The sequence below is a fragment of the Emys orbicularis genome, chromosome 1, assembly GCF_028017835.1.
Source record: "Emys orbicularis isolate rEmyOrb1 chromosome 1, rEmyOrb1.hap1, whole genome shotgun sequence".
In the NCBI taxonomy this organism is placed as follows: Eukaryota; Metazoa; Chordata; order Testudines; family Emydidae; genus Emys; species Emys orbicularis.
The window spans coordinates 214,110,180-214,127,884 of NC_088683.1; positions in this window are offsets into that span (position 1 = coordinate 214,110,180).

The window sequence follows — 17,705 nt, forward strand, 5'->3', positions numbered from 1 at the left end:
TGGAGAATGAGCTGGAAGGAGCAGGAACCAGGCTGTATTCAAGTATGAGCTGACTGTTGCTAAACCTCGCTGTGTGAGGGGCAGGGCCGGCTCCAGGGTTTTGGCCGCCCCAAGCAGCCAAAAAAAAAGCCGCGATCGCAATCGCGATCTGCGGCGGCAATTCAGCGGGAAGTCCTACGCTCCGAGTCGGAGTGAGGGACCGTCCGCCGAATTACCGCCGAATAGCTGGACGTGCCGCCCCTCTCCGGAGTGGCCGCCCCAAGCACCTGCTTGACAAGCTGGTGCCTGGAGCCGGCCCTGGTGAGGGGAATCTCGGCTGTGTGCCTAATCTGTTTGACTCTGTGATTAGCCTCTCAGGCTCTGTGCGTAATTTGCTTGGGGGGGGGAAGCATTATTCTACACATCGCATTTTCTTCTTTACTTTATTTTATTAAAATAAACAGTGTAGAACTTGGCACTTAGCACAGAGTGTACACTACATAAATAACAATAATAAAATATAATTCAGAAATAACATTTAGGCCCCACTTCAGCAAAGTACTTGAACAAGTACATAAGTTTAAGCATCACATGCTTAAAGTTACATAGATGGTTAGTTATCTTGTTGAATAGAGCCTTACTGCATAAAATGCTTACATTTTCACAATTTTTTGTTGCACTTGAGTATTATAAATGTTCCAGAATCAAACACTAAGTAAACTTCTGTGGAATTGGGTTAAGAGTAAATGTACAATTTCAAGTATAAAATCCTGGATAATCATAGTTGTTGGAAACCCATCTTTTCCAATGGGGATGAATAAACTGATTTACAAGCTTTGGTGTAAGAAAAGAATACATCATTGTAAAGATTTCCTGCAGAAAGGAAGAGTAATTTCCTTTCCTTTTTCTAATGAAAAATAATTCCAGCCGGCAGAACCATTTTTTGTGGTATGTTGATCAGAGATTTCCTACTAAAAATGTCTATCAAATGTAAAAAAAAATTGTTGTACACACATTGGCAAAATTGATATTATCTGGAGGTCAGCCCAGGAAATGTATTTCATCCTGCTTTAAAGTCGTTGGGGCTATGATTTTCCCTAAACCACAAATTATATTTCTCCAGTGGTCTGAGAATATAGAAATCACTAACTGAGGCCCTAATTCAGGAAAGCACTTCAGCATGTGTGTAAATTATATTGAGGTCAATTGGACTTAAGCACATGGTTTTCTGAATAGGGCAGATTCACGTGCTTGAGCATTGTCCTGAATCATTCAGAATTACACTGGTCTTAATCTGGTTTGTTTTAAAGCTAAAATGGATGAAGGCCATTTTAATTCTGAATGAAAGTGTCCACGCAGGGGTTTAATGTGCTTTAACTATTCTCTTTAAATTCACAGCTTTAGTTAATTTGGATTAACTTTCCTGAATATCCATGTTGCGTAGATGAGCCCTGAGTCAGGCCCCAATCCTGCTAATATTTACACAAATGGTTTATGTCAATGGGACTATTTACATGCTTAAAGCTAAGCATGTGCATAAGTGTGTGCAAGATCAGAGCCTTTGAGAAGTCATGTGCTTTCAGAGCTATATACAGCTCTACAACATGTGACATGACATGAGACAGATACAAATGTTATACCTCATGCATATATTTGCACCACACGTTTACAATTATAGGCACAAAGTTTCCCAATGCATGCAGAAAAGTAATCTGACTACTTCCTCTCTTTACCATTTGAATAAACTATCAATTACCATATAACATGGAGAACTATTTGGCAATATAGTCCAGCTAATAAAACCAGACTTTGGAAGACTGTCAGAATATCTGCTGCACTCTGATTTTATATTTCCTCTGGGTATTTATGATACTCAACATACTGTGTTTCTGCATCAATACTCAAAAAAGTTTAGTTAATAAAAACAAATAATCTATGCTTCTTTTTTTCATTCCATGTGTTTGGCTATCTAGCTGATTATACAATAGGGGTCCAATTCTGCTCCCACTAAAGCCTATGGCAAAACTTCCATTGCCAAAATGGTGCAAGATCATCCAGTGGCTCTAATCTTGCTTTGATTGAACTCAGTGGGAGTTTTGCCATTGACTTCAATGGAAGCAGAATTGGACGGTTCACTCATACCATAGTTTGCATACTGTTTAAACTTTGTCATTAATGATTTCCTGCATGAGAACTTAAATGCTAAAAATAGATTATGGGGCAGCGTCATATTTCTACCCAGTGCAAAAATAGCTCATAGGAAATGAGTTATTTTAAAGAGAGCTGTAGATCACACTTTTTGATAGCTATGATCTCCAACTCCACAGCTGAGCTAACAGACATATACTTTTCACTGTTCTTTTATCTCTTCTCTTTCTCGTATTTTGGCATTTTTCCTGCTTCAGACTATGGCAGTGGGGCAGGCTTTTGAGACAATACTTGGTGTAGTAGCCGTCAAGGCAGGGCCGGCTCCAGGCACCAGCCGAGCAAGCTGGTTCTTGGGGCAGCAGCTTGTAGGAGGCGGCATTCCGCCCAATCCTAGGGCGACACGGCCGCTTTTGTTGTTGTTGTTGTTGTTGTTGTTCTGCTCCGGCCGCCCTGTAGGGGGCGGAGGACAGAGCGCCCTGCAGCAAGCCCGGCAGGGCAGCCCGCGTCCTTCCCTCCCAGCCGACCGGAGCGGCGCGGAGCCCTCGCGGCAGGGGGCACGGCGGGAGGGGCCGCATGGCAGCGCCCCGCTGAAGCCCTGGCCGCCCCCCTTCTCTCTCTCCCCCACTCCCTCCCCCTCCCCACGCCAGCCGGGGCACATCTGCAGGGCAGGGAGTCCCCCTGCACCCTGGCTCCGGCTGCGCCGCAGGTTTTTTTTTTTTTTTTTTGCTTGGGGCGGCCAGAAAGCCAGAGCAGGCCCTGCCTCAAGGGGTTATTTTCTTTTAGTATTCAGTACTTTTTTGGACATTAGCTGGGTGAGAATACTCAGTTACTTATAAGGAGAGCTGAAAGAATAATTCATAGTGAAATGTATTTGATGATGTTCACTTTTTTGTGTTTATAAACTGCCCCAGAACAATTTACAATTTTTGAAAAACATCTTAATTTTACAGAATTATTTACTGATAAATTCTGCAAATAATTCTTTGTCGCTTGTTTGTGAGGAGTTGATTAAGAGTATTTGCAGTTCGGAAATTTGAGTTGTATTGGTTAGTTTTCATAGATTAGATCACAAGGTACATTTCTGTGCCCTGCTCAGATGAGTGTAACTCTTAGAATTGGGTTTCCTGTGCAAATACTTGTGTTCACTAACTCAGAACTGTTTTTCTATGAATGTTTACCTAAAATTAACTCTTCTGATGAGGATTCCTCCTAAAAATAGGTTTGTTTGCTAGAACATTATGGTGAATCTACTGAACTGCAAACTCCATACTCAATTTTCCTACTCCAGAGAGTGAACAAGAGGGTCACTGATCAATAGGAAGGGGGCTTGTTCTTGGGAAGGAAGGTGTGATAGGACATGCCCCCATCCCTCTGGTAGAAAGGCTAACAAGTGTTCCTGTACTCAGATGGTGCCAATTTGGCACACCAGCAGAACATGTGCCACCTGGAGAAAGGGAGCTTAAAAAGGTGAAATTGGCTTATGATGGGCTATCTACCCTATACAAGGCCTGAACAGGTAAAATAGACCAATTAACCTTATAGGCTGCACCTGTAGGAGAGCCAGGGACTGATGAGGCCTAATAGCTGATGAAGCCCAGCTGGGGGAGGAGTTGGGATAGGCTTATAAAGAAAGGGAGTTGGTGGTAGGAATGCCTCCAGGGACCAGAGACAAGTGAACCGTAGTTGGATTCTGAAAAGACCCTGAAAATGAGCTGAACTCCAGCTGGGAACAGTGATATTGCCCAGGAATGGGGCCAGGGCCGCCCAGAGGATTCAGAGGGCCTAGGGCAAAGCAGGGGAGCGGACATAAAAAATGGCGCCACCAAAAAACGTAACAAGACTACGCCTGAGCCCAGGCTGAGGGCTGGCCAACTTCAGAAAGGAGCTCGTTCTCAGCACTTGCCTGAGGAGGCTCCAGACCTCCCTCTCTACATGTGTGCCAGGAAAGGGGAGTGCTTCTAGCTGGTTTCAGCGTGCCACTTCCCTGGCTCCCCAAAACACCTGCCTGGGAGGAGGAGAATTTGTAGCCAGGTTCAGGAACTTATGGACCAGCTTTCCAGGCCCTGGCTGCTGGACTTACACTTTTGCCTCCACTCCATAGCTGCAAGCTGGACTCCAGCATCCCCCTCTAGCCTATCTAGCTCATAGAACTGGAAGGGACCTTGAAAAGTTATCTGAAAAGACCCTGAAAATGAGCTGAACTCCAGCTGGGAACAGTGATATTGTCACTCTCAAGTCAAGTCCCCTGCCTTCACAGTAGGACCAAATACCATCCCTGACAGATTTTTGCCCCAGATCCCTAAATGGCCCCCTCAAGGATTGAACTCACAACCCTAGGTTTAACAGGCCAATGCGCAAACCACTGAGCTATCCCTCCCCCCAATGTATCAAACCGTGCAGGGTATGGACTGTAATCCAATTAACTCCTGTGGGGAAAGCTGGAGACTAAGGCTATGTCTACACTTAAAATGCTGCAGCACTGCAGCTGCACCACTGTAGGGCTTTAGTGCAGACCCTCAGTACAGCAACGGGCAGGGTTCTCCCATTTCCCAGAGTTAATCCACCTCTGCAAGAGGCAACAGCTAGGTCGACAGAAGAATTGTTCCATCGACCTGTGCCGACGGCAGCGGGGGTTAGGTTGCCTTAACTACATTGCTGAAGGGTGCGGATTTTTCACATACCATCGCGATGCTGACATAAGTTTTCAGTGTAGACCAGCCCTAAGAGGCAGCTGGAGGAAGGTTCTGGCAGAGCAGGGAGACAGAAAATAAAATGTCAGGCACTCTGTATCACAAAATAGTGAATTCTGCAGCAAAAATTATTCTGTGGCTGCCATATGGGGAAAATGCCACGTTACTCAGCCATTGAATCAAGGAGTCCCCAGGGTCCCTAGTGAGATGAATGGGGCAGGTCACATCTTTCAGAACTGTTGTTTCAGATGCTCTGAAGACTCGAGCGGGTGATGCTGTATCAGTTGGCACTCAGTTCCTGTTTTTGAGGTTATGTCTGCAACTATTAAGGGCTAGAAAGCTGATATTCTGGACCACAGTTCTGCAGCAAGGAATTAATTCCACAGCAGTGGAATCACATGATACGCAGCACTCTGATTATAGTGAAACCATAGCTGCCCGTTGTCCTGATTTGTCTGAGGCGATCCTGGGTATTACAATCCTGTCATAGGACTATTGCAGTTGCAATGCCAGCTACCCAGCAATAGGGGCCTGAGCAGCCTGGGTAGAGGCTCTGTCACCTCTACTTGCCTAAGCAGTTCTTCTCTCCTCCTCTGCCCAACGTTTCAGGCCTAAAATATAGGTCAACATAGCTACAGCTCTTGAAGGTGAGAAAAATCCGCATCCCTGAGCTCCACAACTATGCCAACCTAGCCCCTGGTGTAGACGCAGCTAGGTGAATGAAAGAGTGCTTCCATCAACCTAGCTACCTTTGCTCGGGGAGGCGGGGTTCCTACATTGGTGGAAAACTCCCTTCTGTCACTGTAGCCTCCTAGGCTGCATCTACTCCATGGGGTTAGGCTGGCATAACTAGGGCACTGTAGCTATGCCGCTGTAGTCTCCATGGTGTTGACATGTCCCAAGTGTAGGGCAGCTCAGCACAGCAACAGCCCCGGGGCTGGGGGGTGGATCAGGAGGATGGGAGATAGTGGGGAGGTTCACAAGAACAAAGAGGTACAGGGAAAAGGAGACGTCATCACTATCCCTTCAGGGGAAAAGAGGAAAAATCGGTGGTACCTGATCTTGCTGCTGCTCTCCTAGTGAGAGTTCAGCTACAGCTTTCCACAGACACCTCACTTGCACAGCTGCCAGCGCCTCCTGCAACTACAAGGGGTCAAGAGAGATCCCCCCCTCCACTTCCATGGTGAAGGGGGGGGGGTATTTTTGCCAAGTGAGCCCTCTCCTGTTACAGTGAAATTCTACTTTAGTTAGGTATTTTCTTTCTGAGATGGTAGGGAGAGGAAAAGGCACTCCATATAAGATGGTCCTATTTATTGCACCACTAAATGAGTTAAGGGTGTGTCTTTACTGCCCATACCGCCTTCTGTAGCTGTTCAGAACAGCTACAGAAATATGTGACCCCGTTGCAGTTCCAAATACCTCACAGACCATGGACCTAAGAGAAGCTGCAAGAGATCCCACAATAATTTTATAGTAAGGCATTGGCAGGAAGGGAGAGACACAGCTTATCATGAGGAGTTTCGGCTTACAGTTGCTGCCTAAAAATGGTGCTGAATCTAATAAAATGGACTATGTTTGTAAGCTGAAGCTGTTGTTTGAGTGTTTATGATGGTGATTCACTCCAGCAAAGGAACTCAGCAGGAAAATGTGGAGTGGAATTCTATGGGATCTGTTACTTAAGGGCTTATCAGGGTATTTCTACAACTCCCCTCTTCACAACCCACTGGGCCAAATGTATCCAAATTGATTTAATTAAATGCAGTTACATCAGGAATCACTTTGCTCCATTATTTTTTTTAAAAAGACTGAAGCATGAATACTTTTGTTCTGTGTAAGTAAGAAACTCTTTTGCTGTAGTGGATTTCCAAGGCCTTTTATGATGTTGATGGTATAGAAGGGCAAGGTTATTTTTCTAAAGCCCAGCTTCCTTGTGTTCTTCTGATTTTGATTACTCTGTGCACCTTGAGAAACACTTTGTGATAAGTGACTTGTTTAAATCTTTCCCCAGGGACAGTGCCTTGATGTGGTGGGAAGACATATGCACCCTGGTGACCCTGAGAGTTAAGCTGGCAGGAGTAGAATTCCTGGTAGGGTCACCCAAGCCAGATAGGGTCAAAGGGTAGGAGCCAAACCAAAGGCTAAAGCAGAAGTGGCCAAAGTGGGGCTTCATATCAGTAAACAGAAGAACAAGAACATGGAGATAGGAGAGATGGCTGTCAACAATGGCCATATGTGTGATTGATGTAGAAGGGTACAAAAGAATTGATTATTTCATCTATCTTGGAAGTACAATATCTGCTAATGGCCAGCTCACTAAAGAAGGGAAGACAAGGTTCAGCAAAACCAATGGATCAAACGTCTAGAAGAATAAGGAAATACATCAACGCACTAAAATGAAATTGTACAATGCTGTTGTCCTCACAACCTACTGTACACCTCAGAAACGTGGAAGTACACAACAGGAAGTCAAATGCACCCCATCAGTATTGTTTAAGAAAAATCTTGGGAATTCATTGGAGAGATCATATAACCAATGTGGAAGTGTTGTACTGCACAGGTCAACACACTATGGACTTAGTAATCAGATAGAGAAGGCTACAGTGGTTTGGCCATGCCATCAGGCTACCCTCTGGCAGAAGCACATGGTATGTCTTAGCTTGGATCCCACCTGGAGGGAAGGGAAGGTGTGGAGGACAAAGAATTATCGACTGCAGGACAATCAAAAGGATGTGCCATCATGGAGACAACTTACGATGGAATGAAACATCTTGCTCTGGACTGACAGCAGTGCAGAAAAATGGGTTGCCTCATGTGCCACTAGGCCAAGGAGAGTCTAATGCTAAAAAGCTAAAGTTGAAACGACTCATTTAAATACTATTTAATTTAATATTTCATTTGTTGCCTTTAGATAAAGTGAGATGCACATAGAAACTACCATCAACATCCTTTACTGTGTTCCTCAAGGTTGCCTTCTATAAGGGAGCTTACTGATTTTTGACTTTTTGAAGGGGACTTGGCCAAAAATAATCTTCTTGACAAAATTTCTACTTGGGGCAGGAGCTGAGAGAAAGGAGTTTAACAAAAATAGCAAATACGGTTACAAATAAAATAAAACGTATTTCAGTCTTATGAAGAAATTCTGTTAATTGCACCAGCTCTAACAATAAATTACATTGGTGCATGAAGTCTGCTTTCCAGCGTAGGGAAGTAGAAGAAATACCAGTCCTTGCTTTTTATGATGGAGTTTTCATGTCAGCAAACGGACAACATTACATTCTTTAAGAATCAGAATTTCAAAGAGCTGTTGATTAAGGATTACACGGGGGAGAATTTGATTTCCATATAAAAGTAGATAACCTGATGTTTTCCATCCTAAATTACAGTAGATATCCATCTCTCGCTCATGAGCAGGAGGTAGAACTGTCAGTGCACTGCATTCATTGTGTGTGTCAGTGTGTATCTGTATGGTAGGGTGACCACACATCCTGTTTTGGCTGAGACAGTCCTCTTTTTCAGCTCTGTCCTGGCCGTCGCTACTTTTTTGCCAAAACTGGGCATTTGTCCTGGCTGCAAGACAGAGCGGAGAATGGAGGCTGCTGCCCAGGGGGTCAGCTGAAGGCAACGTTGCCCACCAGCAGGACAATGGAGAAATTTGCTGCTGGCAGGCAGCGCTGCCTTCAGAGCTGACCTCCTGGATGGCATGGAGCTCGGCAGGTCAGCTCCAGCCACGGGCTTCCTACATACCTACCGCCTCTCGATACACAGATGCCTCAAGTATCTGCTGTAGATACTGCAGCAAAGATGTGGCATATTGCACACTATTTTAAGACCTTTGTAATACCTATGCACAAAGGAGGATGGAGGAGCGGAATTAGACAAATGTGGAGGTGTATTTTCCTCAGGTTCTGTATGCATAGCTCCCATAGATACACTTGAGAATTAAACATTGCTATGAAGAGGAGAATGGGCTCCAGCAGTGTCAGATGTGAGCTTATGACATCATTCTGAGTTCCTCTGCCTTTGGCCCTGTAGTGAGGGGTAGGTGAACTGGGTAAGATTGACAGGCACCTGAAGCTTTGTCTCATAAAACCATTCTGTCCCCAGAGCATAACAAAAGAAAAGTAGGTCATATGTATTTTAATGAAAAATAATGATAAGCCATTGATTATAGGTAGGGCTTCATGTAAATCACAATTTTCTTTTTTAAATTCACAGTAGTGTAAAGTGCAAAGTATTGAATTTCATGGAGTTTGCATGGAATTAATTTCACCAGCCAATTTAGTCAGTTTCAAGGAGGGAATGAATTTCACCAGCAGACTTAAACAATGAGTGTGCTGGAGTGACACTGACTGTTTGCTGGTGAAATTCATTCTGTCCTTGACTAAATTTATACACAGCAATCTATTCTTCCACACAGACATGCGCACAGCACTCCATCTTCCACACATACCAGCTACAAAAGCACTGATTAAGCTTGAGAGCTTCCAAACATGATTCTCCCTATGTAAAGAACCTTGACAGAGCGAGAAAATCCATACAGATGGGTTTGTGATATTGCCCTGTCACATACCGGGGCACAGTCACAACTAGTGGGGGGGCTGTGTCACCCCTGCCTGCAACCTCAGGTGCCTTACGTCTTGCTGTAGTAGTTCCCACGTGGGCTACTCACAAACAGCCTTCCAACATGCATGTGTCTGTGTGTAACTGCAGCTTGCCAGCTACTCCCTAGCTCTGACCAGCCTTGGTTATGCTGCAGGGTGACCCAACACACCCCCAGTCCTGGATCTTCCCTTAGAAATGTATGTCCTGTACTGCCCAGCCCTCTTCTGGACAGTAAAAATATATTAAGTCCATTATTCCCTTAAGGGAATGATATGCCAGCTTATTACCTTAAATAGTTACCCAGACATTTCAATTTAAATACACTGGATTAAATAGAACAGTAAAACAAGTTTATTAACTAAAAAGAGAGAGTTTTAAATGAGTACAGGTAATGAGGCATAAGAGTTAGAAATGATTACAAGAAAAATAAAGAGAAAATGCATATTAGTGTGTAACTTAACAAACAATATTAGATTCAGCAAAGTTGAATCTCACCACATGCTCCAAAAACAACAAGGAGTCTGGTGGCACCTTAAAGACTAACAGATTTATTTGGGCATAAGCTTTCGTGGGTAAAAACCTCACTTCTTCAGATGCACAGAGTGAAAGTTACAGATGCAGGCATTATATACTGACACATGGAGAGCAGGGAGTTACTTCGCAAGTGGAGAACCAGTGATGACAGGGCCAATTCAATCAGGGTGGATGTAGTCCACTCCCAATAATGGATGAGGAGGTGTCAATTCCAGGAGAGGAAAAGCTGCTTCTGTAATGAGCCAGCCACTCCCAGTCCCTATTCAAGCCCAGATTAATGGTGTTAAATTTGCAAATGAATTTTAGTTCTGCTGTTTCTCTTTGAAGTCTGTTTCTGAAGTTTTTTTGTTCAATAATAGTGACTTTTAAATCTGTAATAGAATGACCAGGGAGATTGAAGTGTTCACTTGCTGGCTTTTGTATGTTACCATTCCTGATGTCCGATTTGTGTCCATTTATTCTTTTGCGGAGGGACTGTCCGGTTTGGCCAATGTACATGGCAGAGGGGCATTGCTGGCACATGATGGCATATATAACATTAGTAGATGTGCAGGTGAATGAGCCCTTGATGGTGTGGCTGATGTGGTTGGGTCCTCTGATGGTGTCGCCAGAGTAGATATGGGGACAGAGTAGGCAACGAGGTTTGCTACAGGGATTGGTTCCTGGGTTGGTGTTTCTGTGGTGTAGTGTGTAGTTGCTGGTGAGTATTTGCTTCAGGTTAGGGGGTTGTCTGTAAGCGAGGACTGGCCTACCTCCCAAGGTCTGTGACCTTGTTGTTTTTGTAGATACAGACTAACACGGCTACCCCCTGATACTTGACACATGCTCCAGTAGATTACTGACCAAACTTTCAGGTCAGGACCCTGCGTTCAGAGTCCAATGACTGTTTTCCTTTGTCGTCTTAAGTGCAATGCCAGAGATAGACAGACAGGGAGAGGAGGGGTGTCTTGGGATGTTTGTCTCTCCTTTTAATAGTTTCAGTCCCCCTCTTGAAAAACTCCAGTTGAGACCCAGGAGAGAAAGAGCCTATGTGGAAGTATATTACTTGCTGTTTTTTCCCCCCACCTGTTTGAACTTCCTTTGTTTTCCCTTCCTGCTTGATTACTCTGTTTACTGCTTAAATGCAAACTAAGGCAAGCACACATTTCTTTGTTTAGGACAGACCTGTTTGCCGACTTCGGCTTGGGCAGGGCTGTGGGGTTTGGAACATGTGATAATAACAACATACAGGGAAATATTATAACTTCACATAAAATGGTGCCACATATATGTTATGAGGACAATACTGACCAGCAAATTATGAGTTTTCAAATGACTCCTCACAAGGCATACTTTGTACAAAGATTATTACAATAGGGTGCAGTGTGTGAACACAGGGGTGTGTTCAGTCACATGCCTTTCCCAGGAAGAGGCAGGATCTCAGGAGTGTCCTGGGCAGTATGGAAACGAGAATTCCCATCTAGAGCCTCTTCTGAGAGCTCCTGAGAGGCAAGATATGGGAGGCAGAAGCTTCTTCATAGGGGAATGTATATTAATAGGCCTGCTCAACCAGTACCCAGTAGTGTAGCTAGGGGGGGAGCAGGGCAGCAGCTGCTCTCCTGCCGAGCACAAGCAGCGCCTTTTCAATTTCTTGGCGCCTTTTTAATTTTTACTCACCCGGCAGCGCTTTTACTGACGGGGCGGCGCTCTGGGTCTTCGGCGGCAGTTCGGCGGCGGGTCCTTCACTTGCTCCGGGTGTGTTCGGTGGCACCGAAGGACCTGCTGCCGAACTGCCGCTGAAGACCCAGAGCGCCGCCCCGTCAGTAAAAGCGCCGCCGGGTGAATAAAAGCGCCGCAGCGGGTGGTGCCTTTTTTTGTGATTGCTCCCCCTGTTCGCTACACCTGGCTACGCCACTGCCAGTACCATACCCCAACACAGGCTAACCCATTATAGGACCTACTAAATCTGGTTGTCTTAGGCCTGGTCTACACTACAAAGTTAGGTCAATGTAAGCTGCCTTGCATCAACTTAGTTGTGCATGGTCCACACTTAAATTCATCTCCCACTGATGTAAGCTCTCCATTATGCCAACATAGTAACCCCACTAGAGCCCTGTGTGGATACAAAATTTGTATCCGTGCAAACATGGTCCACAGCTATCCATAGATTTGCAGGGCTCTAGATATAAAATTTGGATCTGCATCCATCCACAATCGGCAAACATGGTCTGCAGATATCTGCAGCCGCATCTGCATGAAGCTCGCAATGAAACATTCCTGGGGGTGGTCTTCAATCCTCAGCAAAATATTTCTAGGGATGGCAGCCTTATCTTCCTCCACGGGAGCACGCTTTCCCACAGCAGTCAGTGATAACTTTGGCAGGCGCCTTTGCAGTACAGGCTAGCAGCATACGGGCCTAGGTGGCTTCAGAACACTAGTTCAGCGAGATCCTGCAAGCCAGTGCTGCATCGTACCTTGAGCAAAGGGCCTGAAGGATGAATACTGCAGGCTGTATAGAGAAGGAAAGAGCAGACAGGAGAAAGGCCCAGGAGTTGGAGATGTAGGGCTTGTCTACATTACCGGCTGGATCGACGGGCAGAGATCAATCCAGTGGGGGGCGATTTATCGCGTCTAGTCTAGATGTGATAAAGCGACCGCCAAGCACTCTCCCGTTGACTCCAGTACTCCACCAGGGCGAGAGGCGCAGGCGGAGTCGACGGGGGAGCATCAGCTATTGACTTACTGTAGTGAAGACACTGCTGTGTTATTCACATAGCTGAAGTTGCATCACTTAGATCGATCCCCCCCCAGTGTAGACGAGGCCTTAGATGCACCAGGGCATAATGGGGCTTTTCTGGCAGCAACTACAAATGATGCAGACTCTTGTGGACCTCCAGATTCAACAATCCTGTGCTCACTTCCCTTTGTAGTCCATGGAGAACTCCAGTATCGCACCCGCCTATGCTCACCTTCAACATTCCACATGACCGCAGGGGCTGCAGCCCTAGGCTCACCATTCCACCGGGGGACATTAAGGACAACCACAACTACACATACACCGACCTGTGAGAGCCACGGTTGCTGTATGCATAACCAACATGTCTATGAATGTTCCTTCCCCTTGTTTAAGCACTGATCCATACATTTATTAAGGTTTTAATGTATTTGCTTTTAACTTGCACAGAATTTTTTTTGAAGTGTTTTCATTACTCAATAAAACAGTATTGTTTGGAAAATCATTCATCTTTATTAGTTCCCAACATATGCTGCAGAATGCCTAGCAGTAGTGAAAGCACTCATTATTGTATAGTGTGATACAACTCATAGGATCAATGACAAACACAGTGTAATCATTATAAATGTACAGAAAGCACCACAACATTAATAGGTCCATTGACAGAGTTATATTCATAGATGCAACAGAGGGTCCTGTGGCACCTTTAAGACTAACAGAAGTATTGGGAGCATAAGCTTTCGTGGGTAAGAACCTCACTTCTTCAGATGCAAGATGAATATTCATAGATGTGCACCAAGCATCACACAGTTCCTAACAGGCCACCAAACTGCAGGGCCAGGTCGAGCACAGTACATCACAATGCATTACTTGGGCTTGCTGTTAAAGTGCTTTTTCAAAGCCTCCCTGAGCTGTATAGCTCTGATAGCCCTTGTGTCTGGCTCTTCAAACTCAGCAGACAGTTGTTCCACATCCACTCTCCACCTGAGGGGAGACCTTTCCCACTTTGCTTCACAGTTATTATGCAGGACACATCAGGCAGCTACAACCATTGAGATGTTTTTCCTCACTGAGATCCAATCTTGTGAGTAAACAACGCCTGTGCCCCTTCAATCAACTGAAAGCACATTCAACTATCATCGTGCACCTGGTGAGCCAGTAGTTGAATCTTTCCTTAGTGTTGTCAAAGTGGCCGGTGTTTGGCTTCATGACCCAGGGGAGAAAAGACTAGGCCAGGGGTCGGCAACGTTCGGCACGCGGCTCGCCAGGGTGCTTACCCTGGCGGGCCGGGCCAGTTTTATTTACCTGCTGACGCGGCAGGTTCGGCCGATCGCGGCCCCCACTGGCCGCGGTTCGCCGTCCTGGGCCAATGGGGGCGGCGAGAAGCGGCGCGGGCGAGCGATGTGCTGGCCGCGGCTTCTCGCCTCCCCCATTGGCCCGGGACGGCGAACCACGGCCAGTGGGGGCCGCGATCGGCCGAACCTGCTGCGTCAGCAGGTAAATAAAACTGGCCCGGCCCGCCAGGGTAAGCACCCTGGCGAGCCGCGTGCCGAACGTTGCCGACCCCTGGACTAGGCTGTGTCCTTCAGGATCACTATTGGTATTTCAACATTCCCAATGGTAATCTGCCGGTTGGGAAAGAAAGTCCCTGCTTGCAGCTTTCTGAACAGTTCTATGTTCTTAAAGATGCAAGTGTCATGCACCTTCCCTGACCAGCCATACTGATGTTGGTGAAGCACCTGCAATAATCCACCAGTGTTTGCATAACCATAGAAAAGTAGCCCTTTCTGTTGACGTACTCTGTGGCAAGGTGGCCTGGTGCCAAAATAGGGATATGAGTGCCATCGATCACTCCACTGCAGTTCGGGAACCCCACTGTTGCAAATCCATCTATTATGTCCTATACGTTGCTGAGAGTCACAGTCCTGCGTAGCAGGAAAAGTTTAATGGCCCTGCACACTTGCATGACAATGGCCTCCACGGTGGATTTTCCAATTCCAAATTATTTTCCACTGACAAGTAGCAATCCGGTGATGCAAGTTTCCACAGTGCAATTGCCACTCACTTCTCCACTGTCAGTGCAGCTCTCATTTTGGGTGTCCTCATGCTGGAGGGCTGGGGTAGCTTGACACACAGATCCAGGAATATGGCCTTGCACATCTGAAAGTTCTGCAGCCACTGCTTGTCATCCCAACTCTGCTTTATGATGCAATCCCACCAATCAATGGTTGTTTCTCAGGCCCAGAAGCAGCACTCCACCATCTGCAGCTGCTCCATCAATGCCACCAACAATCTTAAATTGTTTCTCGCTATATCCCACAGCAATCTGTCCTCCAAGAAATCATCATGATCCCCTCAGATTTGGTTCTTCTTGTGGCTCTGCAAATAGTGGAAGATCATGCATCCTGTGCTTGCAACACTTATGACAATAGTGCAGAGCTGTGAAGGCTCCATGCTTCTGTCAGAGATGGCAGACAACGACAAGTGCTGTGCAGGTTTGGGGATTTTCAAAATAGACACGAAAATTACGGGATACAGATGACATTATGGGATTGAGAGAGTTGCAACTTGTTGCTGCTCCACCATGCATTGTCAAAACTTCCTAAAAGATGGTGCACTGGACAGAGCAATTTGAACACTGACACCTACCCATAGTGCACTACACTATGCATCAAAACAATCACTCCTTGTGAGTACATGCAGCACCAATGCAAGTAGCCAAATATGCATGCGCACAAGTGATATACTAACTGCGGTGGCTTTATGCTGATGTAACTTGTGTCAGCAAAAGTCTGTAGTGTAGATATGGCCCTTAGTTCTGGAGATCTTGGTTTATTGCTTAGCACTTTATCTATTATCTGTAAAGCCATGGAATTTATAGCTGAGAAATTCTCACCACCAAAGACTGCTAGCCTGCTAAAACAGAGAAAATAAGTTACACCCACAGGCCCACAGCAGTAAGCCTGAAGGTTTCTCAACCCAAACAACTGACCACCCAGTATTCTTAAAGGAAATGTTTACTTCTTAGTTGCATATAGTTTTGTCAATGTTTTATCCTCACTCTGCACCTTAGCAGAATGGGAGGAAACAGCTGCCATCCATGAATCTCCGGGTGCTTCACTCTAGGTACACTAATGAGAAACAAAGTAATGATGTTAATAAGGAAAGATCATGCTCTAGAAAGACTCCCATATGCTTCTCTGCTCTCATTCAGGAGCTACCTGGTACACCTACTCTTACCACGGTCAGTTTAAGGTCATTTCATGAGATCTTTGATCTTATTTCCTCCTATTTCCCCACCTGCTCCCTCTGTATCTCCCAATCCTCTAGCCTTACTGCTCTGTTGATCTCTCTCTTGCATTCTGTGATTTGGATCAGCTATTATTCTGCCCTCTATGCTTTGTCCAGTCTCCTGTTTTCTATCCATGGAGCCCACTCTGTCTACTAAATTCCTCCTTAAATCCATTCCTTCCAGGAGTCCTTCCTTACTTCTCTACATCAGCAATAATCTCCCTTTCCTGACCTTTCCCCTTTATCTTGTCCTGTTTCTTGTCTGTGTTTGTCTTGTCGATCTTAGGGCAGATCTACACTACTGCTAAAATTGATGTAACATACATTGCTCAGGGATTAAAAAAGACACCTCTCCCCCCCCCGAGAAACACAAATTATAGCAACCTAAGTGCTGTCCACACCAGCGCCATGTCGGCAGGAGATGCTCTCCCGCCAACATAGCTTTCGCCTCTCGTTGAGGTGGAGTCATTATGCCGACGGGAGAGCGCTCTCCCCTCGGTATAGAGCATCTTCACCAGATGCGCTACAGTGGTACAGCTGCGCCGATGTAGTGCTTCTAGTGTTAAACCCCTACGCAGGTTATTTCAACAGGGAGCTATGGATTTACTCCCAAACACCCACACTACAGATTCATCCCCCTCCCCGTCTATCACTGGGTATGATTAATACCAAAGAGGCAGGTATAAAGTACGAACAGAACAAGGTTTATTAACAAGGACCCCACAAACAGAAAACATATAACAAAGCAAAAGCACTCGCTTGTTGACTATAGTCTGGCCTGAAGCCAGGGACCCCAGAATAATACAGGACAGGTAGGTACAATGAATCAAGGAAACTAATACATCACTACAGCTGATGATCTTGACAGAACTAGGACCACTCGCAAGGACAGGAACATAACAGGATCACTGGAACACAGGAACTTGGGAACTCTCAGGAATGATGCAGGAACCAGGAATGATAATACTGGGAATCAGGAACCAAAGGTTCGCTGGTCATTTTTCTTCTAGGGTTGACTCAAGGTCTCGGCTAGGACTGTAAGCACTGGGCTGCCACTGGGACGGACAGCAACCAGTCTCTGTGTGATAAGTCCTTCTATAGACTACACCCTGATCACATGTTCTTTCCCGCTCTTTCTGGTTACTGGGCAGACTTGCCAGCAGTATCCAGGCAGATTAAATTTATATAACCCTGCAGTTTCCTGCCTTGGACTGAAAAGGGCGCAAACAAGAAGGGGATAACAACATGGAGGCCAACCAACAGCTTTGTAAAAACAAAATGGCATAATTGAAAATTGGTCTTACACTAGTGTAGACCTCCCCTTAATCTGCAAGTTCTTTGAGGCAGGGTTAATGACCTATCTATGTTTGTAAAGAGCCATATACATTTATTATTATAAATTCTTTGTATAGCACTGTACAGTTTCAGGACAAAGCACATATCTCTGAGCTACAAACCTTTGAAAGACAAAATTGATAAAGAAAACAATGACAGGCTTTGTCACAGAAGTACTGTATTTCCTCATGTGAAAAACAGGTGACTTTTTGCAAAACTAGCCAGAACTTTTCTCATGGAAAATAAAACTCAAACCCAGTTCTTTGTTTAAAACAAAGACACAAAAACTCTTTCCCTCAAATTTCTCAAATAAAGCCCATCACTCCCTAATTTTCTTCAAAACAAATTACTATTTCAACTCTCACAGACCTCTGGATTGTTCCCCCTTAGGCTATTGCAATGCATTTATGATG